This window comes from Sorex araneus, chromosome 7, assembly GCF_027595985.1.
Source record: "Sorex araneus isolate mSorAra2 chromosome 7, mSorAra2.pri, whole genome shotgun sequence".
NCBI lineage: Eukaryota > Metazoa > Chordata > Mammalia > Eulipotyphla > Soricidae > Sorex > Sorex araneus.
In genome coordinates this window covers 24,026,812-24,053,279 of record NC_073308.1, presented here as the reverse complement: position 1 = coordinate 24,053,279, position 26,468 = coordinate 24,026,812, and positions in this window count along the sequence as shown.

Genomic DNA, 26,468 nt, shown 5'->3' with positions numbered 1-26,468 from the left:
TATATACATCGGTTTTCTTTTTCTTTTTTTTTTGAAGTAAAAGATTTTATTCAGAGATTTCTAAGAGAGGGAGGAAGGGATAAGTGGAAAAGAAAAACCAGTAGGAGTAACGCGCTCAAGAGAGAACGCGGGCTCCTCCAAGGGTGGAGGAAGCTCTACACACATCCTAGCACTGGACACGAAAGCATGAAAGTACACATCTCAAGGGGGGGAGATGCGGGCGACACATGTGCTCGACCACATGGCACAAGCAGCACATGGGCTCAGGCAGCATATGCGCGCCTATACATCGGTTTTCTTTTCCTTTTCATAGCCAATGAAATTCCAGAACATAATTTTGGGTTAAGTTCCTAATATCATGTATTTAGTCCAACTCTTATGGAATGAGCATCTTTCTAAACTTGATCCAGCACACACACACACACACAAAAAAAAAAAAAAAAAACAAAAAAAAGAACAAAATAAAAAACAGATGACTAAAGGGAAGATTTTAAATACTGAGAAGTTTTGCTGTCATTTAATCCAAGAGGGTGCCTTTGAATTTGCAAAGCTTCTACCTCTAGATATCTCTAATTCAGTTAATTGATTGCACCAAAACCCACAGGCACTCTTCTTAGTATGAACACTAAATTATGTGGAACTCAAAATTATCAGTTTCCTTGGGGAATCCACAGTTTTCTTTCTTTTTTTAAATTTTACTCAGATACTTATTCATGAAACATACCTTTTGGGTAATACTTTAATCCAGTAAGAGGTTTTAAATATTGGCATGATACTATACATTATATTTGATCCCTAATAAGGGACAGAAACTTAGTAAATATTTGTGGTCAAAAATATTTTCTAATTCTATCTTCAACTACAAGCTGTAAAAAATTCCTCTTTCAATATAATAGCCAATTGTTTTCTGAGAAAATTCATTTCTTTTTATTACTTTGTCTAATGGAACCCAAAGCATGTCACAGCTATGCATTTGATTCCCATATTTAGTATTCAAATAAAACTGGTCAGTTCCATCCAGAAGGCCATATGCTTTGGTTAACTCCATTTTATCAAAATAAGGCCACCTCATTATTTACATATCGTCTGGTCCACTCTCTTGCTATGATTGCAAAAATTTGTGGTAGCAATATATCTCACAGAATCTACAAAACTTAAAAAATATTCTACATGGCCCTTTACAATAATAAAATTCTCCAGTCCTTGATCTCAATCTAGAGTAAGTGGTTAACTAAAATGTGTGCCCCTCATAGCATGAATAATTCTAATGGCTTTCAACTCTAATAGCTTCCAATTTCTAATTATCTCTCCAGTCTGATTAATTTTAAAGATCAAGCCACATATTTAAGGTTATTTGCAAGCCACTCATGGTTCTAATTTACCTGACATCTGAAAGGGACCAGATTTTGTTGTGGAAACAATCAATCTCAAATGTATTTATAGCTTCAATAGTCGAAGACTGTTTCTTTCTCTTTCTACATCTTTCTCATGTGTTTTCATGAGGAATCTACTCATAGACTTTACGCAGAGCTAATGGTCTAATGTATGTTACATTTTATATACGCTCTGGGGTAAGAGTAGAGAGATAAGGAAAATAGATTGAGAATCAAGTTACACTGATACAAAAGTCAAAGTTCATGCTTGGGCTTAAATGGTTGAGAAATATGTCACCGCTGTGTGTATGAATGAAAACGTTCAGCATTGGAGCACAGATTTTTAGTTACCTTAGTAGGGTAGCAAAAAGCACTGAAATAAAAGCATAATTACCAAAAGTTTCCATTTGTTTGCACTTGCATGCACACATAGATAGACACACAGACACACGCACACACACACACGCACACACACACATACACACATGTAATAATGGATAAAACACTAGTTCTCTGAGGTACCATAATATTCTCTCTGATTATCTGCTGTAAATGTATAGGAAACAGGAGAAAGCATCACTAAAGCTAAAAATTAACTATAAACCAAATTTAAAATTTTATTTAAAACAGAATTTTTAGGAAATTTAGAGGAAATCATGATTGCATTTAAATTTTACATAATGTTAAGTAACAAGCACAAAAATGTTCCTTAGATCAGAAAAAAATGTAGTTTTTTAAGATACTAAAGAAAGCATGGAAATTCTATTATAAACGTTTGAAAAGCACAATATACAAGTTTTTTGTATATTGTATATTAAGACTAATACCCTTACACTGAAGTGTGTTTGTGGACACATGCACACACCCACATACACATACATCTCTATCTATATATGTGTATATAATACTGATCCATCTGTATTTATGTATTTATATTATTTATCTATACTTATATTTATATATCTATATATATTAGGCAAAATTTTACAGAACTACATGCCTTAGGAAAATAAAACCAATTTAGTTTGATTTCATGGAATTTATGCTGTTTTCCTTTTGCTTTGAAAAACGTTTATGTTGTCTTTAGATCTCTAAGATCAATCCGGAATTTCTATGAAATGCTTTGTAATTTAAAATTTTGATACACAGGCAATGTTTTCATAACTGATTTTAAAGTATTATGTTCCCAGGTAGTATATGTTTTTTATTAAATTTTAAAATATCAAAGCATATATTTTGGTGTTTTTTATGAATTCTCTTTTAAAATATGAATGTGTAATAAAAACCTCATTTGCACTAAGTTCAAACAAAGTTGAGGAATCAGATATATCAGAAATGGTTCAGAGTATAGTCACGGTAAAGTCCCTTTGTAGTTCAGAGAGGGGCTTTTTTAGTAGACTTAATATGTGACATGGTATTTTTATACAAAAAATAAATTAAGGACGATGGAGTCCACAGATCATAGAACACATGGGAATTAAAGGCTTATTCAAATATTAATTCAACAAATATTTAAAACCATGTGTCAAACAAATTTCTAGACATAAAGATGTAATAGTAAAATTGTGAAGATGCTTATTCTGACATTGTCACTGTCACTGTCATCCCATTGCTCATCGATTTGCTCAAGCGGGCACCAGTAACGTCTCCATTGTGAGACTTGTTGTTACTGTTTTTTGTCATATCGAATACACCATAGGTAGCTTGCCAGGCTCTGCCATGGGAGCAAGATACTCTCGGTAGCTTGCTCTCTGAGAGGAGCAGAGGAAGTAAACCTGTTCTCCGCATGCAAGGCAAATGCCCTACCAGCTGTGCTATCACTCGGGTGCTTTCAAAAATATGTTATAGTTTAACAAATTAAGGGGCCAGAGTATCCTGCACCTGGTGACCTGAGTTTGATCCTCTGCATCCAATATGATCCCCTGACCCTGCCAGAGGTGACCCACCTGAATGTGGAGGCAGAAGAAAGTCCTGTACACCTCTAGGTGTGTCCCAAAAAATAACAATAAAAGTAATAATAATTTAAACAAATAGATAACAAGCACTTAAAATACCGAGAAATTATATATCAATTTAACTGTACCTTTGTTGTGGTGATACAAAAGTATATCAAATAAAGCATATCACAGTTCTAGGAAAGATAGGTTTTTGTTGTTGTTGCTGCTGTTGTTTATGAAATTGTTTGTTTGGAGGCCACTCCAAGTGGTTCCTACGGCTGACTCCTGATTTTGTGCTTAGGGATCACTCTTGACCACTCTCAAGATCATATCTGGTTCCAGGATTTGAAATAAAATAGCAGTGCACTGTAACACTGCACTGTAGCACTTTTGTCCTGTTGTTCATCCAGTTTCTTGAGCGGGCACCAGTAACGTCTCCATTGTGAGACTTGTTGTTACTGTTTTCGGCATATTGAATACTCCACCAGTAGCTTGCCGGGCTCTCTGAGAGGGATGAAGGAATCAAACCCATTTCGGCCATGTACAAGACAAACACCCTACCCGCTGTGCTTTCCTTCCAGAAATGTATATATTATATTTATACTTATATATGTATTTATGCATATAGTATCACTGCCACTGTCACTGTTGCTAAGTCACTGTCATTGTTGCTAAGTCAACAATAGCAACCCATCAACTAAATTAGCTGCACTTAATTACTCATCTCATTGCTTATCAATTCGTTCGAGTGGGCATCAGTAACGTCTCCACTGTGAGACTTGTTACTGCTTTTGGCATATCAAATACACCACGGGTAGCTTTCCAGCCTCTGCCATGCAGAGGGATACTCTTGGTAGACTGCCGGGCTCTCCAAGGCAAACACCCTACCTGCTGTGTTATCACTCCAGCCCATCATCATCATCATCCAATTAAAAAATTTAAGTTGGGGCTGGAGTGATAGCACAGCGAGTAGGGTGTTTGCCTTGCACATGGCTGACCCGGGTTTGATTACCAGGATCCCATATGGTCCCCTGAGCACCGCCAGGGGTAATTCCTGAGTGCAGAGCCAGGAGTGACCCCTGTGCATCACTGGGTGTGACCCCAAAAGGCAGAAAAAAACTTGTTTCTGTAAATGGCCAGTGACGTGGCTTAGTAGCTGAGCACTTCCTTTGCATGAGAGAGGCACTGGATTAGATCCTAACATTTCAAATATGAAAAGACACTCAATTAAACTAATACTCCTTAATTTGAAACATTGGTTAGAGAGAAAGCAAACCCTAAGAACGTGGTGATATATGTGATTATAAAAAATATTGATTACTTTATTTCTCTGAAAGTAGAGGTTTCAGGACATAAAATTAAAGGGGTTGTTTCCAAATGTGCTACAATATATTCTAGATACATAATAAATATATGTATTGTATGTTTAATTTAGAAAAAGAGCTTAAAATAATAAACTAAAACACAGATTTTTGATGAGAATAATGAAACTGCCATTATATTAAAAATTCATCAATTGTTAAAATAAAACAGGAATGGCAGCTGCCCTTATTATAATTTTGCTACTTTTTAATTCATGAAAATTGACATTCTTGAGGGGCTTGGGGAATGTTCCAATTAATCTTAATTTATATAATAAAGGACCTCTCTGAGCTTAGTAGATATTATATTTTGATTGCAGTTAATCATATTTCATTTTGGGAAGTCAACAATAGCAACCTGTCAACTAAATTAACTACACTTAATTACTCATAATTATAGTTTAAATTTCCCTCCCTAGGAGAAGCTCTCAATTATAAGAAAGGATTTTCTTTTTGTTTCTACTGAAATGGCTCATACAAATTTTGCATTTGATAAAGATAAGCAACCACAAACTTAGGCAATTAAAATGTTTACGTCCATTTCTTCAAAGAAACGGATCAAGCAATCCTAAAATGCATATGGAACAACAAACGCCCACGGATAGCTAAAACAATTCTTGGGAAAAAAAACGATGGGAGACATCACTCTCCCCAACGTTAAACTTTACTACAAAGCAGTAACAATTAAAATAGCACAGTACTAGAGCAAAGGCAGAGTCACAGACTAATGGAACAGGGTAGAACATCCCTACACACAACTCCAAATGTATGATCATCTAATCTTTGATAAGGGAGTAAGAAATGTGAAGTGGAGCAAGGAAAGCCTCTTTAACAAATGGTGCTGGTACAACTGGACAACCACATGCAAAAGAATGGGCTTAGACCTCGACCTGATACCATAAAAAAAAGTCAGATCAAAATGGATTAAAGACCTCAACATCAGACCACAATCCATAAGGTACATTGAAGACAAGGTCGGCAAAACCCTCCACGATACTGAAGATAAAGTTATCTTCAAAGATGACACGGAACTAAGCAATCTAGTAGAAACAAAGATCAACTACATTATGGGACTACATTAAACTAAAAAGCTTCTGCACCTCAAAAGATGCAGTGACCAGAATACAAAGGCATTCTACAGAATGGGAAAGGATATACACCCAATACCCATCTGATAAGAGGTTGATATCAAGGTTATATAAGGCACTGGTTGAACTCTACAAGAAGAAAACATCCAACCCCATGAGAAAATGAGGTGAAGAAATGAAAATAAACTTTCTCAAGGAAGAGATATGAATGGCCAAAAGGCACATGAAAAAGTGCTCTACATCACTAATCATTGGGCAATTGCAGATCAAAACAACCATGAGATACCACCTCACAACACAGAGACTGGCACACATCCTATAAGCAACCGCTGTTGGAAAGGATGTGGAGAGAAAGGGACGCTTCTATACTGCTGGTGGGAATGCCAACTGGTTCAGCCCTTTTGGAAAACAATGCGGACGCTTCTGAAAATTAGAAATTGAGCTCCCATTTGACCCAGCAATACCACTGCTGGAAATACATCCCAGAGAAGCAAAAAAGTATAGTCGAAATGACATCTGCACTTATATATTCATCGCAGCACTGTTTACAGTAGCCAGAATCTGAAAAAAACCCAAGTGCCCGAGAACAGATGGCTGGTTAAAGAAACTTTGGTACATCTATACAATGGAAAACTATGCAGCTGTTAGAAAAACTGAAGTCATGAACTTTGCATAAAAGTGGATCAACATGGAAAGTATCATGCTAAATGAAATGAGTCAGAAAGAGAGAGACATAGAAAGATTGCACTCATCTGTGGAATATAAAATAACAGAGTAGGAGACTAACACCCAAGAATAGTAGAAATAAGTACCAGGATGTTGACTCCGTGACTTTGAAGCTGGCCTCACATTCTGGGGAAAAGGCAGCTCAGATAGAGAAGGTAACACCAAGTAGAATGTGGTTGGAGGCCACGGGCGGGAAGGGTGATGTGTGCTGAAAGTAGACTAGAGACTGAACACAATGACCACTCAACACCCCTATTGCAAACCACAACACCCAGTTGGAGAGAGAGAACAAAAGGGAATACCCTGCCACAGAGGCAGGGTGGTGGAGGGGAGATGGGATTAGGGGTTGATATGGATACTGGGTTTATTGGTGGTGGATAATGGGCACTTGTTAAGGGATGGGTTTTCGAACATTGTATGAGGGAAACGAGAGCATCAAAATGTAATCGAGATAAGCGCAAATGAAGTGAAACTTATCACGTACAAGGGTGGGGACTAGGGAGGTGGGAGGGGGCGGCAGATATACTGGGGGGGTTGGGGATGGAAGATGGGCACTGGTGAAGGGAGGGGTGTTTGAATATTGTATAACTGACATAATCCTGAGAACTTTGTAACCCTCCACTTGGTGATTCAATAAAAAAAAAAATGTATAAATCTGTAACTGTACCCTCACGGTGATTCACTAATTAAAAAATAAATAAATTTAAAAAATTTAGGTCCATAATCTATTTGTTTCATTTTAACCTTTTTAAAACTATTTGTGTGTTTTATAACATCAAACATGCCATTGAAAATGTGAATGCTTATTAAGTATCAGACTATTCCTGATATAGATAATAGTATTTAGCAAGTTATTTACAAAGAGGGTTCAAATTCATGGGTCTAGAGATAACACAGAAGGCTGAGGACATGACTTTCCTGTGGGAACCCTGATTCTGATTCTAGTACTGCATGGTATCCCCAAGAACTTCACAACTGACTCTCAGTAATACCAGTTAAATTAACTCTCACCCAATTCCTTCCCCAAAGAATTAGCGTGCTTACTGCTTTAGTTTCCCTTGATGTACATACAAAGACTGAAAAACCTAACTAAGGGTACCAGAGATTATGTAAGGTAATAGTATAGACTAAATTTTTATCAATTTGTCCAGTTTTGTTTCATTTATCTCTTCATTGTTGTCATAGTTTATTGTCTCTTATTATATTCTGTCCTGCCAGCCCCCATATATACTGAACACGATGAATTAAAGAACCCTAGCTTCTCCAGAGACAGTTATTTTTGAAAAGGTTTCCCTCATTGCTTTACCAACTATATATTATTTCTCCATTCATCTTAGTCCAGTTAGGAATACATTGAGGTAGCATTTTGTCTATGCCTACACCTTCTGGTTTGTACCTGGTTTATTCTCCTGTTTTCTGCTAAAGTGCAGACACATCTTTATCTCTTACCAGCTAGAAAAATGGACATAATCCAACTCTTTTCCTTAAAGGTCCCCAGATCAGCTCTGTAGTGACCAACATAATTCTTCTTCACAATTCTGGGAATCTTCCAGATGGGTAGTAGAATGTGAAGGACAGTATTTCTTTTCTAACCTCTCAGAGGGTGTTTGCACTTTGTCTTAGAAATTTTGAGCTTAAGTATAAAATTCTTTCTGTTACCCTCACCCTACCAAATATTTCATAGAAAAAAATAAGTCTGTATATGTGACATCTCTCATGTTTGTTTAATTTTAGTCTATATTCATACAGATGCCCTAAATCTCTACTGTTTTTCTTCTCTGGTGAATCATTTTGATGGTCTAAGTCAGCCCAGATCCACATAGACAAATGAAATATCTACTGGCATAAAAAATGAAAACAGGTTTTTCTCCTCCCAGAATTTTCGCTTACCAAATTTTTATAGTTTCTATTCTTTGATGATATCATTAAAATCTACCATCTGTGCTATATTCAAAAGCTTCTGGTACTTGTACAATACCACTAGTTTGCTACAACTATTATTACCTTAAGTAGGAATAAAATGCTCATTGTGCATATTTTCTGTGAATGTTATTTTACATGTGTATTACTTCTTTATGTATTCCCCAGAATTTCTATTTAGTGAAGTTGGTATTTTGTAATTATATTTATAACATATCTGTTAAATATTTCTCAATAAAAGGTAGAGGATAATTGTTACTTTTGATTATGATATAATTTCTATTAAATTATTAGAATTTATTGAGTTATAAGAAGTAAAAACACTTTACTTTTCTACCTAATTTTTATATACTACCTATACAAAAAGATCTTGACAATAAACAGTGAAAAATCAGGAAAGACAGAAAGGAGACAAGAAAACATAATTATTTTTAAAATTCCATCAAAAATTACTATGGAACCAAATCATGTTTATATATTAACCAATATGTAGAACTGTAAATAATTAAACAGATTAAGTGGAACTGTTTCAGAAAGGTAAGTTTTTTAAATTAAAAAACTCCCAAACAAAAAAAGAGCATTTCATTTTTTAGTTGATAGTCACAGGTTTTGTCACTTAATACAAAATATTGCAAATTGCCTCAGCTATGAGTTTCTGCCATTCACTTCTTATCTCTTAATTCATTCTTTGGTATTGCATTCATCATTATGAAGAATTATAAGTAAGAGGCAAAGGGATGCAAGTATCAACACTGTGATTGTAATGGGATTTTTAGATTCAAGTGTTTAGCAAGTATAATACACATAGTTGAGAAATGTCCCAAAGAGTTAAAATGTTTAGTGAGACTTACTGTGAGCAATCAAGTCAAAGCACCTTCTTGTAGTTACGCATTTCAGTGCATTTAAACAGTGTGTATAAGCAACAATTAATTCCATACAAGTATTTTAATTTCTGTCCCTCCTACTCAAACACAGAATATCCTAAAACTTGACATGACATACTGAAGTTCCTATTGGGGTGGGGGAAGATGAATATATAGACAGCAAAGTGTGTGTTTATCCATGTGTGTTAATATATTTTAATTACAAAGGACAGTCGCGTGCTGAAAAATGATAGTGTCTGTGCTTAATGCTTAGCCATTAAAATGAAGAAACACAGCAACTACATCCCTAATTTCTTTTACAGAACCTTCTGTTTCATATACATGAGAGATTATTTTGGTATTTGCAACTGTACCTTTGCATTTTAAATCATGGAATATTTTAATAGCATGTAGTGATAGAAGTGTTACAAAAAGAGCCAGCTGTTGGCCTTTCAATTAAGAGACAATAAGCCTCAATATAGTGACAATGAACCAACAAACCAATCTCAGCAAAGCAGCAAACAAAGCAAAAACTGTAACAGATGCTGTTTTCAATATTATCAAACACTATATAGAGAAGAAAGTCCCTTGAAAATTTAGCAGTGAGAACATGCCAATTTTTGATTAATTCAGATTTTCCTCTGCTCTTGAGAGCTCAAGCAGAAAACCTACTTGCCCCTATGGTGTGGGAAGTAGAAGCAATGATGAAGTAATTCAAAGGAAGTAAAACTTGAAGCAGATGGGATAGGGGCTAAACATAAAACTTTCAAGGGAAGCTGAAGTGCCTTCATTAAAAGACCATTCTCTGCATCTGAGGAAATACTATCTTACTACCTATACAAACCAGCATGTTTTCAATATATTTCTAATTTTCCTTTCTTTCTTTTCTTCTTTTTAAAAATCTTCATTCAATTTCAATGACCAAGATCCAGAGATTATAAAACAAATCTCCCTGAAGAGAGTGACATAGAGTCTCCTGCCCACCATGCCTGGCTGTCTTAACCGGGTCCCTCAAAGTGGGGCAGATTGAGTTTCCCTCCCTGCCCTGAGAAGAGCCCAGGCAGCCTAAAACCTCCAGAACCCAGCACAGCCATGCTCAAGACCACTCTCCACACACTCGGACGAGATCTTCAAGCCTGCTCGGATCGGGACTGGGCCTCCTCTACCCAGATCCACCATTTCCCAGTAGCTAGGAAGTCACATTCACAAACTGTCCCCCGTGCCATGTAATTTCATCAATGGCCAGGATCCAGAGACTATAAAACAAAGCTCCCGGAAGCTCTAGACCTCTTATTGTCTAGTTTTCCCTCTCACCTCGCGAAGGACCCAGCAATCTACCTCGGGTATCCTGCCTGCGTGGCAGAGCCTGGCAAGCTCCTCATGGTGTATTTGATATGCCAAAAACAGTACTAATGATGGGTCTCATTTCCCTGACCCTGAAAGAGCCTCCAATGTGGCACCGCTGAGAACTAGTAAAGAGAGGCTGCTAAAGTCTCAGGGCTAGGGTGAATGGAGACACTCAAGCAAATTGATAAACAATAGGATGACAGTGATACAGTGATATATATGCATGTATACTTATCTTTATATATCTGTATATATATATATACATGTATGTATACACGAAAGCTCACATCACTCAACCTTTAAAACATGTTAGTGATATTCTAAACAATGTTTTAATGGCCCTTGCCAAAATAGAACAATCTTCACACTATTTCCTCTATGGATACTTTTTTGTAGCATTTTCAGGGTTTTTCATAACAGACAATATATAATTTATTATTTAGGTCATGTTTTGGGACAGAGATTTGGGCTTGGAATAGAAACATGCCAAATTTTGTGATGGGAAGGAGTAAGGGTGGTGGGATTGGTGTTTGAATATTAAATGTAATCAAATATTGTGAACTACATTATAAAATAAAAATTTTAAAAATAAATTATAATAGTTAAATAATTTCTATTAAACAATTTTCTTATTTTTTATTTTATTTTTTTTTATTACATCGAATCACCGTGAGAAAAAGAAAAAAAAATACAAAGCTTTCAGGTTTAAGTCTCAGTCATACAATGATTGAACCCTCATCCCTTCACCAGTGCACATGTTCCACCACCAAGAACCCCAATATACCCCCTCCCACCCAGTCCCCACCTAAGTAGCTAATGATCTTCACTTTATTCTCTCTATACTTTGAATACATTCAATATTTCAATAGAGAACTCACTATTATTTTTTGGAATTTTCCCCCAACAATCAGGCCTGCTGAAAAGGCATCATTTAATAATGTATTTTCATTGCTGAGAATGAAGATTCTATAAGTTTTGGATTTCTGATATTTTAGTTCAGTTCACAGTCATGTCTGTAAGAAGCCGTTCCGGGTGTCAAAATGGGTTAGAAGACCTCTTGGATCATAGTCTGTACAGCAGAGGGTCTGTTTCTCGAGCAGCAGCTCCGGATCTTATCTGGGCCGAGGGGGTGCTGGTACTGCCCCCATCCCATGATCTCCTATGAGCCGCAGCATTGCAAAGTTCCTACCTCTGGGTGCACGTCTTAGGGGGTGGCTCTCCCCACGTGGATGATGCCGTCACCGCCATTTTCTGTGCAGAAAAACAGGGTGGAAAGGGAAAATCCCTCCCCGGGTGGCACATAGTCATAGTACAGCTCACAGTCTAGATGCATGTCTGTAAGAAGCTGCTCTGGGTGCCAAAATGGGTTAGAAGACCTCTTGAATTATGGTCTGTACGAGCAGAGGGTCAACGATTTTCTTATTTTAATAATATATTTTTTTTAATTTGGAGCTCACACCCAACAACCATAAGGGCTTATTCCTGGTTGTGTGCTCAGAAATCACTCCTGAAGAACTCAGGAGACCTGATGGGGTGCCAGTAATCAAACCTGGGTCAGCCACGTGCAAAGCAAGAATCCCTTCTCCTTACAGTCTCTCTGGTCCCATTTATTATTTTTCAATGTGGGAGCTTGAATTCAATGCTTCACACACTAAACTACATACCCAGACCAAGCAAAAAAATTTAACAAGCATTTCACAGTGTCATAAATAAAAATGAGCATTACACACATAAAAATTTTTCATCAGATTGTTAAAATTACAAGTTAACAAATATTGACAATATGTACAAGGAATAAAAGGACATCACAAATGCAACTACTATATTTATATATTATGACCAGCTGACTCTAAAATTATAATACCAATACATGTGTCAATCATCAGCATGATGTTTGAATATTATCCACTCTCTGTTTGTATTTGTATATAGCATTGGGAATGAATTATTCTGGTTACTCTTAAAATGAAGAAATGTGAATAATAACAAAATAGGGACAAACTATTCAGCACTATAACATGTCAGAATTTGAGTTAATGTTGCTAAATTATAGTTGCAATCAATAAGTATTTGTGGAATTATATAGCATATTATTATTATGCTACATGGAATATGTAGTTAATATATTATATAAACTTATTATCAAATTTTTGCTTTGGGTACGCTCACACAGTACAGCTCAGAGTCTGCTTCTGGGCTTGTTCTCCAGGGTCACTCCTGGCTGTTCTTGGCAGACGCCTGAGTTGCCGAGTTCAAGTCCAGGCTTCTTCATGCGGAACACCTGCTTCAGCTTATCATATTTGCTTTATTCCTAAACATAAGGTTTTTAATGGAGGTTCCAGGATATCCTGAAAAGTTTGGTACTTACAGAAAAGACATTATTATTTTGTAGGATTGATCTACTAAAATTAGATACACAATCTCTTCTTAGAGAGGAGATTATATCTAGCACATATCAGAATTCTGTTGAAGTCAAAACTTCTCTATGGAAAAGAGACTATGCATGCTTGACATGGTCTATGATATTTTATCTAAAAGAGATCATTAAATAAAATTTCTTGTTATTTCATACCACAAGTGAGTTTTATTTGTCAGAATCTAGCAATCTAACATCCTCTTTCTCTAATACCCACCACTCCTAACTTCGTAAAAAAAGTGATTCATTCAGATAGAAAGATGTGAGCAACTTTCAGTAGTTCACATCCTTCCATCCAATATGATCAATCTCATTGATGGAGCGAAGGAATTATTAAATAGTTTAATTATCAACCCTGGGTGATGCCTGTCATGTGTTCATTTTGCTTTTACTTTCCTCAGTATTCTAAGTAAGACTCATTCCTATTCTCATATAATGATGATGATAATAATAATTAATAATTCTTAATTATAATTTTCTAATAATTTTCTAAAGTCATAGTATCAAATGCACAACATAATCTCATTAGGAATGTTTCTCATACAGAATGTAGACAGAATGTAGATATAATTTTCAGACTTTACTTTAAAAGTTCATTCCCCACATACATTATTCTCTGGTAGGATAAAATCTGAGTTTTGTGAATACCATACAAATGAAATCCTTTTGAGTTCACATTGATTAAAGCAGATTGATTAAGGCAATTCCAATGTGACTTCAAATAAACTGTTTTTCTATCACCAAATACTTACTCAGTGTACTTGTAGAGGTGTCAAACACACAGCATAACAAATTTAACATGTTCAAATTATTAATTTAATTTCAGAGCCCAATTTCTTCTTACTAACTCAAACATCTTTATGTTTTCCTGTATTCCTATGCATCCTGGCAGATAGCATCATCATTTACAGCCTCTAGTCCATTTTCTAAGTAGAAGTTGATGCAAAATTATGTTAAAGTGAATATAAGACGGTGACATTTTTCTGTTCAAACCTGTGCAGTGATGTACGTTGGCACTCAGTAGAGGTTAGATTACGATAAGAGCCTGAGAGAAACAATCCAGTCTGAATCTTTTACCTCTTTGAGATAAAGTGCTTTTCAAGTAGTTTAAAGATTATCCAATAAGTGGTATTGGGAAATATTTATATTAAAAATAGTTTATGGGCTACTTGTCAATTTAAACATACTTTGAATGCATTAATATTTAAACATAGAAGATAAAAAATGCTAGAAATAGAACTCAAAACTCTTAGACATGATAGCAGGAAATTTAAGCAGGCATCAAAAAGGATATGTTGAAAGTTTGAAAAAAAAGTGACATTTGCCATGTGATGCTAAAGAAAATTAGGGAATGTACTTGCTATATACGTAGCAAAGTAAAGGTCCATATGCTTAGATGGCTGGAACAGAGTTCAGAATGTTAGACATCTGGGTTCTTAAGATCTTAAGAAACAGAAATTTGTAAGAGGACATAACTATTTCATCCAGACAGTTTTATTGGGGTAGAACCTTCCAAAAGTAAGAAGAGCAAGTCTACTGTGATCATAGGGAAGACATCTCATGGCAGATCATGACTTGTCTGCCGCCTGGAGACACTGCCCTCAGTTTTCAGAGCTGCACATTGCCTGCTGACTGTACATGACGGATGGCCCAACTGGGACTGCTCACACATAGCACCGTAGGGAGTTCATGTCTACTGGAGATCAAGACTATATGCCCTAAGATGGTGGAATTTCTCAGTACTGTATGGCCCACGATGGTGTTGTGTCTCTTCACTGCCAGTTCCTACATATAATACACAAGTTGTTGAATACTCTGCAAAATCAGTTCTGCAAATTCTCCCTTGCATTATTGGAGGAGGATTTTATAGTAATAACAATAATTAAAAAGTTTGGTAGTTTGTTCTGAAGGATTTGTAGACTGCTACTAGTTTTAAGGCAAGTTCTCTGAGAAATATTTAGGTCAGTCTTCTTGATTGGAAAGAAGAGTCTAATTTAGTCTACTTTCTGTCTCAAGATCACCCTTGTTATTTGTGTGAGGTTTTGAATTTGATACCAGTTACCCTTAGGCACCCTAAAAACTGCTGGGAGTCTACTGTTTCCCTACCAAAAACAACTAGGGATAACAATTAAATCAAAGACTAAAAAGAAGAAAGTCGCTATGCTTAACATACAAAAATCCTACAAGGAATATCATGAGAACACACACACATATACATATATGTATTCTCATATATGTAATATGTTGAATTATATATTTTACATAAATGTGTATCTGAATAAATTTGATAGTTTGGACAAAATGGGAGAAATAGAACAAAATTTAAAAGTACAAATATACTTGTCCACAGTATGGATATGCATAGCTTGTAGTGACATCATATAATATACTTAAGTGATTCTGATAAAGCTAATTTTCTTTTTTTTTAATTTAATATTTTATTTTTAATTAGTGAGTCAACGTGAGGGTACAGTTACAGATTTATACATTTTTGTGCTCATGTTTCTCCCTTACAAAGTTTGATAACCCATCCCTTCACCAGTGCCCATTCTCTACCAAAAGTAAACCCAACATCCCTCTCCCCCCTCCCCAGTCCCGTCTCTCCCCACCCCACACTGCCACTATGGCAGGGTATTCCCTTTTGTTCTCTCTTTCTGATTAGGTGTTGTGGTTTGCAATAAAGGTGTTGAGTGTCCATTGTGTTCAGTCTCTAGTCTATATTGGGCCCGCATCATCTTTCCCCCACATGACATCCAATCACATTTTACTTGGTGTTCCCTTCTCTGAGTTGCCCAGAATGAGAGACCAGCCTCCAAGCCATGGAGACAACCTCCTGGTACTTATTTCTACTATTCTTGGGTGTTAGTCTTATAGTCTGTTATTCTATAGTCCACAGATGAGTGCAATCTTCCTATGTCTGTCTCTCTCTTTCTGGCTCATTTCACTTAGATAAAGCTAATTTTCTAATATCTTCCTTCCTTCCTTCCTTCCTTCCTTCCTTCCTTCCTTCCTTCCTTCCTTCCTTCCTTCCTTCCTTCCTTCCTTCCTTCCTTTCTTCCTTCCTTCCTTCCTTCCTACCTTTTTTCCTTCCTTCCTTCCTTCCTTCCTTCCTACCTTTTTTCCTTCCTTCCTTCCTTCCTACCTTTTTTCCTTCCTACCTTCCTTACTTCCTACCTTTTTTCCTTCCTTCCTTCCTTCCTTCCTTCCTTCCTTCCTTCCTTCCTTCCTTCCTTCCTTCCTCCCTCCCTCCCTCCCTCCCTCCCTCCCTTCCTCCCTTCCTTCCTTCCTTCCTTCCTTCCTTCCTTCCTTCCTTCCTTCCTTCCTTCCTTCCTTCCTTCCTTTCTTCCTTCCCTTCTGCCTTTTTTCCTTCCTTCCTCCCTTCCCTTCTGCCTTTTTTCCTTCCTTCCTCCCTTCCTTCCATGTGTCATATACATGGCTTACTGCTGCCTCTGAGTTCTGAGATCACTCCGGGCAGTGGTCAGGGGAATCATTCATGATGGCAGATATTCAACCATAGTAAGGCATATGCAAGACAAGTATGTTATCTACTTTAGTATCTCCCCAGGTGCCGCATATTTTAAATATATTTTGCTTGTTTAGGAGGCATGCCCAGTGATGCTCAGGGATTACTCCTAGATCTGTGCTCAGGGATCATTCCTGCCAACGCTGAAGAATTGTTTATGGTGCCAGGGATCAAACCTGAGTCAACAGCATGCAAGATAAATGCAGTACCCTATACTATTGTGCCAGACCCTCAATATCTTAAATATATATCTATGAAGTTTTATATAACATATGTTACATTCTGATTTCTCAAAATTGTCATATGGCCACAAAATTCCCCTGAAAACCATAGCAGGAAAATTAAAATCTGGCACTGAAGTGATACTGCAGTTGCTAAGGTGTGTTCCTTGCACATGGCAATCTCTGGTTTGATCCCTAGCACAACATAGGGTACGCCGAGGACTGCCAGGAATGATCCCTGTGTACAGAATCAGGAGAAAGCCACGTGTTGTCCAAAAATAAAACAAAAAATAAACAGATAGACAAAATAAAAATAAAATCTAATATATAGCCATTACAGAAGCTAAGGGGCCAGAGTGACAGTGCAGGGAGTAGGGTGCTTCCCTTGCAGACAGCCAATGTGTGATCCCCAGAATTCCATTTGATCCCCTATGCACCAGCAGGGGTAATTCCAGAGTTCCGAGCCAGAAGTAATCCCAGAGTACCACGGAGGGTGCCTCAAAAATTAATTAATTAATTAATTAATTAATTAATAAAGCTAAATATCTCATAAATATACTTTTAAAAATAAAGAAAAGAGAAAGGAAGCAATAGACAATTATTGCCACATCCAGAACAACCATCACTTACAACCAAGTGACTTAGAGGAATATATAATGGTCATGATATTACAACAATTACTTAAGACATCAACAGTTACTAAATGTATAAGTGTGCATATTTAACTAGAAGCTCTGCATATCAGCTAGTTTTCAGAGTGAAATTATGAGTACAGTGAAAGTAGAAAGTGAATATTTTTACTTTATTCCCCAGACATTTATATATGATTTTCATAAAAACCATATGATGCATTGATCAATTAAAACAAAAGAGAAAGAAAAATTTAACTCAACAGTCTTAATTGGTAAATTAACAGCTTGAGATGGACAAATAATGTCTTATTGAGATAAAAATGAAATTGAAAGCAGTTTTCTAAATATTGTACCATTTTTTGCCTTTGTATTTCAAGATATTGTAGAAGTTGGACAGCAACCGAGTATCTTATTTTTGTGTATTAGCTTAGGATAAGGCCAAAAAGAATGGATTGGCTGCCAGAATTTTTATTAAAAATATCACTTAGGGATTCATAAACCCTCTGAGAAGAAAATATAAAATCATTTTAATTATGTTTCTTATTAGCAAGAAGTGTAATGCTTCAGAATTATTCAGATCAATGATCTTTGAAGTATTATCTGTGGACTAGCAACTACAGTATCACTGAGCTTTCTGGAAGTTCATTTTCGTAGGCACCAACCCAGACTTCTTCAGTCCAAAATACTATGCCAACAATCTATCTTCTATACATATGCATATATATACACATTTTAAATACGTGTATATATTTAAATATATATTTAGATACATATTATATATTTAAAATTGCAGCTGATTTCAATGCAGACTCAAATTTGAGTACCACTGAAGAGATAATTACCTCACCTTTTTGTTTCCCTTCTGCAAACAAGTTAGTAATTGCTGTGGAAATGTATTATAATATAGTCAACATGCAATTATCTGTGATATTCAAGAAGCAGAATGATTTGGACAGGAGAATACCATAGATAATCCCCCAATCTCTTCAGCTGTTAGTGCCAGCTCCACCCACAGACACTTTTTGCCAGAGTCCCTAATGAGAACCATAATTGTCTGACTCCCATTTCTGCACTTTTTCTCTTCTGCCCACTCTGGTGAAGGTGCTAATGAGCAGTGAAAAAGCCTAAAGGCAAACATCAGGAAGAAAAAGACAAGCCTCTCCTTCTGAATATTGAGAATATATTATAAAATCAAAAACAAACTTCCTTTGTTTTGTTTTAAAAAGAAAAAAAAACAGCACCTTTTCCTGCCTTAAAACTTCTTAACTTACCCCAAAAAATTTAACTTTTTAGAAATCATCAGAATAATTTAATGGGATAAGTATTTTCCATACTATTTTTTTCTCCTTTTAATTACTGATTGGTTCATCTTCCTGTAATCCTGTTTGACAATTTTTAACCTATCCCTATCCATCACTGTTATCCACAAAGGTTTTCTTTCCTTCTCTCTATAACTTTCTTTCATCTTTTTCAGTAGACTTGGAATACTGCTGGGTAACAATAGATGAGAAAGAAAGAAAACATTAAAATACTTTAAACACCAAGCCACTTTTATACAAATAACTCTGAAGATGTTTCAGTATTTGAAACATCAAGTAAACCGATCTGAAGGGCATTATTTGGCTTATCTGTTTGTATTACTTTCTGCACAGTGGGATGAAGAGGAAAAACCCTTTCAGAAAATTCAGTTGCAATATTGACAATAAATAGAAAACTCAAAAACCCTATTATCAATATAGTTCTAATAATGTAAACTCCCTTCTCTATTCTTTTATATTGATTTGAAAAGACAACTCCTCTGTCCTCAAACCCAGTCTTATTATCTCATAACTTTAAAAGTGGGCTGGAGCGATAGTATAGCGGGTAAGGGCATTTGTCTTGCACATGGCCGACCCGGGTTCGATTCCTCTGTCCCTCTTTGATAGGCCGGCAAGCTACCAAGAGTATACTGCCCTCATGGCAGAGCCTGGCAAGCTACCGGTGGCGTATTCAATATACCAAAAACATTAACAACAAGTCTCACAATAGAGACATTACTGATGCCCACTCAAGCAAATCGATGAGCAACAGGATGACAGTGACAATGACAGTGACAACTTTAAAAGTGACTTTATGCGGGCTGGGGGCCTAGTATAGGACATAAGCTACTTGCCTTGCATATAGCTGAACTTGGCTCCATCCCCATCACTACCCTGCAGCATGGACCCAGGAATTAAACCTGCCACAGGAGGAACCTGGGCAAAGCTGAAGTTCTTTATCATACACCTCTAATTTGCAACTTCCTCCTCTTTCTGAGCTGCCCCTTTGCTCTCTGGCATCCTCAGTTGTCTCACTGCTCTCTCTCTAGCCTGAGACTCTCAGCCCTGCACTCTTAAGGCTCCTCTTCTCCACCCACTCTTCCCCTCAGCCCCAGGCTGTAATAGAGCTTGAGTTTATGAGAACACAAACAGCCCCGGCGCTGGAAAAGAGGAGATGTAGAGCACAGTGTAATGAAGGGGTGAGCTAACAGGGCCTGCTCCCAAAGCAACAGCAATTCCACTGCCTTTCCGAGAATCACTGGCTTCATCTCAGTGGGCAGCAGTTATCCTGGCAGCAGCTGGCTTCCAGCAGGTTGCTCCTTGCACCTCCAGCTCACACCTATTGAACTCTACCACCAGCAGTAGCATGGAGGCCCCCCTGACTCCACTCTGAGGCCTTTCTGTAAGCCTGCAGGATGTGCACAAACCAAAGGTCCTGCTGTTTTCCTGGTCCTGTCTTCAAAGTCCCACATTTTGGCCTAAATCAAGGACATATTCCTTTCTTGGGGTCTTCAATCTTGCTAATCTGTTGTAATCCCTTTTAGTCCTGTGGCCTGTGTTGGATAGGGAAGAACCAACACCATTTTTATATTGCCTACAGACATACACTGGAGTATTGCAAATTGCAAATTGTCTCTTTATACAAAGTCCTCTCAATACAAAGTCTCTCAATACAAAGAAAATGGGTACTATAATCTGAACACACTATTAAAACTGTTAAAGTTTTCAGTACTTAGGGCACCGGCCCTCCAAAAAAAAAAAAATTGGTTGGGGCCAAATCTGGTGACTAAAATAAGTATTCAAACTTAGAAGTTTATATTGAAACAAAACATGCAAGTTTGTCCTTTTTTAAAACTTTATTGAATCACTGTGAGATAGTTACAAGCTTTCATATTTGGGTTACAATCACACAATGATCAAACACTCATCCCTCCACCAGTGCACATTCCCCACCACCAATATACCTGGTATACCACCATTTTCCCACCTACCCCTGCCGGCACACATCTCCCATCCTGACTGATTCCTCCAGCCATCATTTTCTTAGTAATCCCTTCTCTATTCCATCTCCCTTCTCCCTTCACTCATGAAGCAGTTTTCCAGCTATGGGGCAATACCCCTGGCCCTTGTATCTACTGTCCCATGGGTGTCAGCCTCATGTGATGTTATTCTATACTCCACAAATGAGTTCAGTCCTTCTATATCTGTCCCTTTCTTTCTGACTCATTTCACTTAGCATGATAGTCTCCATGTCTATCCATTTATAAGCAAATTTCATGACTTCATCACCCCTAACAGCTGCATAATATTCCATTGTATAGATGTACCAAAGTTTCTTTAACCAGTCATCTGTTTTAGGGCCCTTGGGTTGTTTCCATATTTTGGCTATTGTGAACAGTGCTGCAATGAACATATAGGTACAGATGTCATTTCTACTGTGCTTTTTTCATCCTCAGGATATATTCTGAGTGATACTGCGGGATCATATGGATGCTCAATTTCTAATTTTTGAAGGACTATCCATATTGTTTTACAGAAAGGCTGGTCCAGTCGACATTCCCACCAACAGTGAAAGACCGTCCCTTCCTCCATCCATTCCAGCACTGGTTGCTTTTGTTTTTTTGAGTGTGTGCCAGTCTCTGTGGTGTGAGAAGATATCTCATCTCCCTGATGAGTAGCAATCTGGAGCATTTTTTCATATGCCTTTTGGCCATTTGTATTTCTTTTTTGAGGAAACTTCTATTATTTCTTCTCCCCATTTTTTGATGGGGTTGGAGGTTTTTTCTTATGTAATTCTACTAGTGTCTTGTATATCCTAGATATTAATCCCTTATCAGATGGGTATTGGGTAAATATGCTTTTCCATTCTGTGGGCTCTTTCTGTATTTTGGTCACTGTTTCTTTTGAAGTGCAGAAGCTTCTTAGTTTGATGTGGTACCTTTTGTTTATGTTTGCTTCCACTTGCATGGTCAGTGCTGTTTCTATCCTTAAAGATGTTTTTAGCTTCAATGTCATGGAGAGTTCTACCTACATTTTCTTCTATGTACTTTATAGATTCATGTCTGATATTGAGGTCTTTAATCCACTTGATCTGACTTTTGTGCTTGGCATTAGACAGAGATCAAAGTTCATTTTTTGCAGGTAGCTATCCAGTTTTCCTAGCACTACTTGTTGAAGAGACTTTCAGAAATTAACGAGATGGAAACCCAAAAAACAATCAGAAAGATCAATGAAACCAAGAAGTGGTTCTTTGAGAAAATAAACAAGATCAATAAACCTCTAGCAAGACTCACCAAAAAAAGGGAGAGAGAAAACCCTTATAAACTGAATCAGAAATGAAAAGGGGGCCATTACAACAGAAACTACAGAAATTCAAAAGATCCTCAGAGATTACTTTGAGAATCTTTATGCCATGAAACATGAAAACCTCGAGGAAATGGATAAATTCCTAGATTCCTATAGTTTCCCAAAGCTGAACCAAGAAGACCTGGAATACTTGAATAGACCTATCACCATGAAAGAAATTGAACGGTGATAAAAATTCTTCCCAAGCACAAAAGTCCTGGTCCAGATGGATTCACAGGTGCGTTCTTCCAAACCTTTAAAGAGGATTTACTCCCAATCCTCTTTAAGCTTTTCCAGGAAATTGAAGAATCAAAAACACTTCGAAACAGTTTCTATGAAGCAAATGTCACCCTGACACCAAAAATATACAGAGATGCCACAAAGAAAGAGAATTACAGGCCGATATCCCTGATGAACACAGATGCAAAGATTCTCAAGTAAATATTAGCAAATAGAATCCAACGACTCATCAAAAAGATCATACACCATGACCAAGTAAAAGTCATCCCAGGGATGCAAGGATGGTTTAACATTTGCAAGTCATTCAACATATTTCATCATATCAATAAAAGAAATAATAAAAAACATATGATCATATCAATAGATGCAGAGAAAGCATTTGACAAGATCCAGCACCTGTTTATGATGAAAACTCTCAGCAAAATGCTCATTGAGGGAACTTTCCTCAATATAGTCAAAACCATCTACCAAAAGCCCACAGAATATCATTCTCAATGGGGAAAACTAAAAGCCTTCCCTCTAAGATCACGTACAAGACAAGGTTGATTACTTTCACCACTCCTATTCAATATAGTACTGGAAGTCCTGGCCATAGCAGTTAGACAAGAAAAAGATATCAAGGGCATACAGATAGGAAAAAAAGAGGTCAAGCTATCACTATTTGCAGACGATATGATACTATACTTTAGTCAAGCAAATTCCATATTTTTGTTTTTGAAGAAATAAAGGGATTAATTATAAGCTGTGCTTTAAAAATAATTTTTGGGGAGATGGTGCAGGGGAGTTAGAAATACCTGACTGGACTCTTGCAGTGCTCAGTGGACTGCATGTGGTTGTAGGAAGTGAACCCAGGTAGACTTTGTGGAAGACGAGTAAGTTCCTTCATGCTGTACTTATCTGGCCCTTAGCCACGTTTTATTAGTTTTAAGTTTTGTACAGTTTGGGAGAGACCTTGTGGTGCAACCGTAGCATGTCTGACTCCAAGAATTGTGCAGTATGCACATGTGTTATAAAAGCATTGATAAGAGTGAATGGTTATGCTTCTTGAGGGGTTTACTTGATATCAAATCTATTTCAATATTGTGATATTATAGATCATTAGCTAAACTGCCAATGTATCTCACTGCTCTGGAAAGAAATGTTACTGATAATATTATTTTTTTATGGTAAGGTCAAAATGCAAATATTTGAAAAAATTAACTTTGCCGTATGTACATTCATGACATCTATTTTTATTTTGTCATATGCTATACATAAATGAGCAGCACTGTTGTCTAAAACAGTTCAGCACTTTATGTTCAATAATCCTTTCAACCCCTGGATTTTAAATACAAAAAGATATGCTGTGCACAGGTCCTTTGATAGAATGAACAAAGCAAAATGCATTTTTAACAAACCAGTATTAGTTTGGTTTAAAATAAGTGCAAAGCTTACTTTTTAAAGCCAACAGCTGTTCGTATATGGCAGAACTATCTTCAGACTTTTTGAAAATAATTTCTTCCATTTATAATTCAGGCTTAGATTCGCAAGCATCTGAGAACACAAAGGTTTCTGTTTATATTTAAATCAAAATCTTGACATTAAAAATACTGTAGGTCTCAAAGAAAATCCATTTTTAAAATACTAGTATTAAAATGGGCATTATATTAGAAGTCAGCAGCTGCTGTTGAATAAAAACTACACTTAAACTTAGTGGCTTCAAACATTTTATTATATTCACAGATTTTGTGGATCAGAACTTCAGAGAATGAATAGTAAGGATGACCATTTTATTCACCATGACATCTAGAACTCAGTTCCAAAAATCTAGAAGGCTGTCTCAAGAACTGGATTTGGAATAATTCACCTGGTGTAGGATAACACAGCCTCAGGTAGTTTAGGTTTATTGGGTTACTCCCGTTACAGTGCTCCTATTCCTCTTTGTTTATTTGCAGCTTCTTTCTTAGTGTTCTGTTGACTAGTAAATAATGTTTTTCTCTTCTCCTTGAGTCCTTTGCATAGTTTATTCAGAGCAAGTCCTTTTTGTATGGACACAGGAAGACTTAAGAAATGTTATGCTTTTGTAACCTGGGAGTCATTTGACTCTACATGATATTTTTCTCCAGGGCATCTGTTCTCTTGACCTAAGCCTCAGCTGCCCTTACTTCCTAGCATCCCCAAAGCAGGGTCCCCGACGTGGGACGAGAAGGACCCAGGGAACGCAGTGAGTTGTGTGCTACCCTGGCATCAAGATGGGCCTGGCCAAAGTGCCTAATGCTTAACTATAAGTTAAGAGCTTGATCATGGACAAATGCTGTCATGATCCAAACGGTGATAACTAGATTTGGACCCTGCTAGGGTGAGGAATGATTAATCTGGCCTGAGTGCTGTGGTCTGAGTCTGTGGCAAGATGTTGCCAGGAGAGCTGCCTTGCAAACCTCAATGTATCTCTTGCTATGTCCATACAAAAATAACTAGTATTAAGATGTTAATAAGTGTCTGGACTAAGGAAAAGAAAAAACCTTAAGAGTCAGGAAGGGCTTTGGAATGCCCTGCCCTCAGGAATGGCTTTCTTATGTTGATTTTGCTACCTGGCTGGGTGTAGCCTAGAGGGCAAGGTGGGAGAGACAAGTAGGAGGAGACTGAGAAGCCAGAAAGAAGATGAGAAAGATGGAAGATTGAATAAACGATAACTAATCAGCAACTAGCTTGGTCCTTGTTCTTCCTTCGCCTGTCCTTGACACCGGCCGTCCCGATCCAGTCCACACACTGCGGTTCCAGGGCACCGAACGCGGGCAGTGAGACAGAGCCGCCCGGAGAGCCCGTGAGTGCACTCGCCCCTCGGCCTTCCTTAGTTTATTACAACCTGGGTCCTTCATTTACATAGCATGAACATCTGGATGACTAGGACTGTTAAGTGAAGACCCTACATTAGATCCTCTGTGTAACTTGGCTTCTGAAAGATGACTGAGATCTTCAAGTCCAAGTTATTCACTGATTAATAGAACTTGCATTATCTTTTATGACTCAAATTAAGGTATTCAGCCTTACTACTTCCTCTCCTAAGGGTTAAAATCTCAGGAAATCTTTTCAATTCCAAAAGTAGGGGACATACAACTGATTTCTCTTTTTCTTTTTTTTTCTTTTTGCTTTTTGGGTCACACCCGGTGATGCACAGGGGTTACTCCTGGCTCTGCACTCAGGGATTTCCCCTGGCAGTGCTCAGGGAACCATATGGGATGCTGGGAATCAAACCCAGGTTGGCCTTTTGCAAGGCAAACGCCCTACCTCCTGTGCTATCACTCCAGGCCCCACAACTGAGTTCTATTTTTTCTTTTTTTGCTTTTTAGGTCACACCCAGTGATGCACAGGGGTTAATCCTGGCTCTGCACTCAGAAATCATTCCTGACAGTGCTCAAGAGACCATTATAGGATGCTGGGAATTAAACCCTGGTTGGTCGCGTGCAAGGCAAATGCCCTACCCGCTGTGCTATCACTCCAGCCCCCACAACTGATTTCTTAATGGAAAATGTAACAGTAAGAAAAAAAGGAATGGATTTTTAAGTGCCACACTATGAAATTAAGTACCTAAATAGATTGATGTTTAATTTTTATATTATTCCCTGAGTCACTCATTTCCGTTAAATGTGGTAGTCATTAAAATAAACCAATATTCACAAGATCTTCTCCTTAACATCCCAGTCTATGCTTAAATATGTATATACAGTACAATTGAATATAATCTATATTTGAATGCATTATTTAGTCTTGGGATTTATAATTGGCATGCATAATTTTATTTATATTTAACTGATTTATTCTATATTTATGTTTCAAATCAACAAATTTTATCATGATGTAAAGAATCACCATATTTAAAACTTTTCACAGTAAATTTGATATGCAATACCTTAACATAACCAGAGCATATAATTTTATAAATTGTGGAACATGCAAAATAACATAAAAAACCATCAGGTCCAGATAAAATCTTATGTGATCCCAAAGAAATTTTCTAGTGACCTAGTCTATCAGTGTTTTCCTGAATCCTTAGATCATTAGACTCAATTACATTCATCATAAACTGAGCAGTTTGCATTTTATTTTTATTTGCCTAATTTTGCTTGTTATTTTGGATGTTTCTGGGACATATCTGGCTCTGATCAAAGGTTCTGGCTCTGAGCTCAGGGATCACTCCT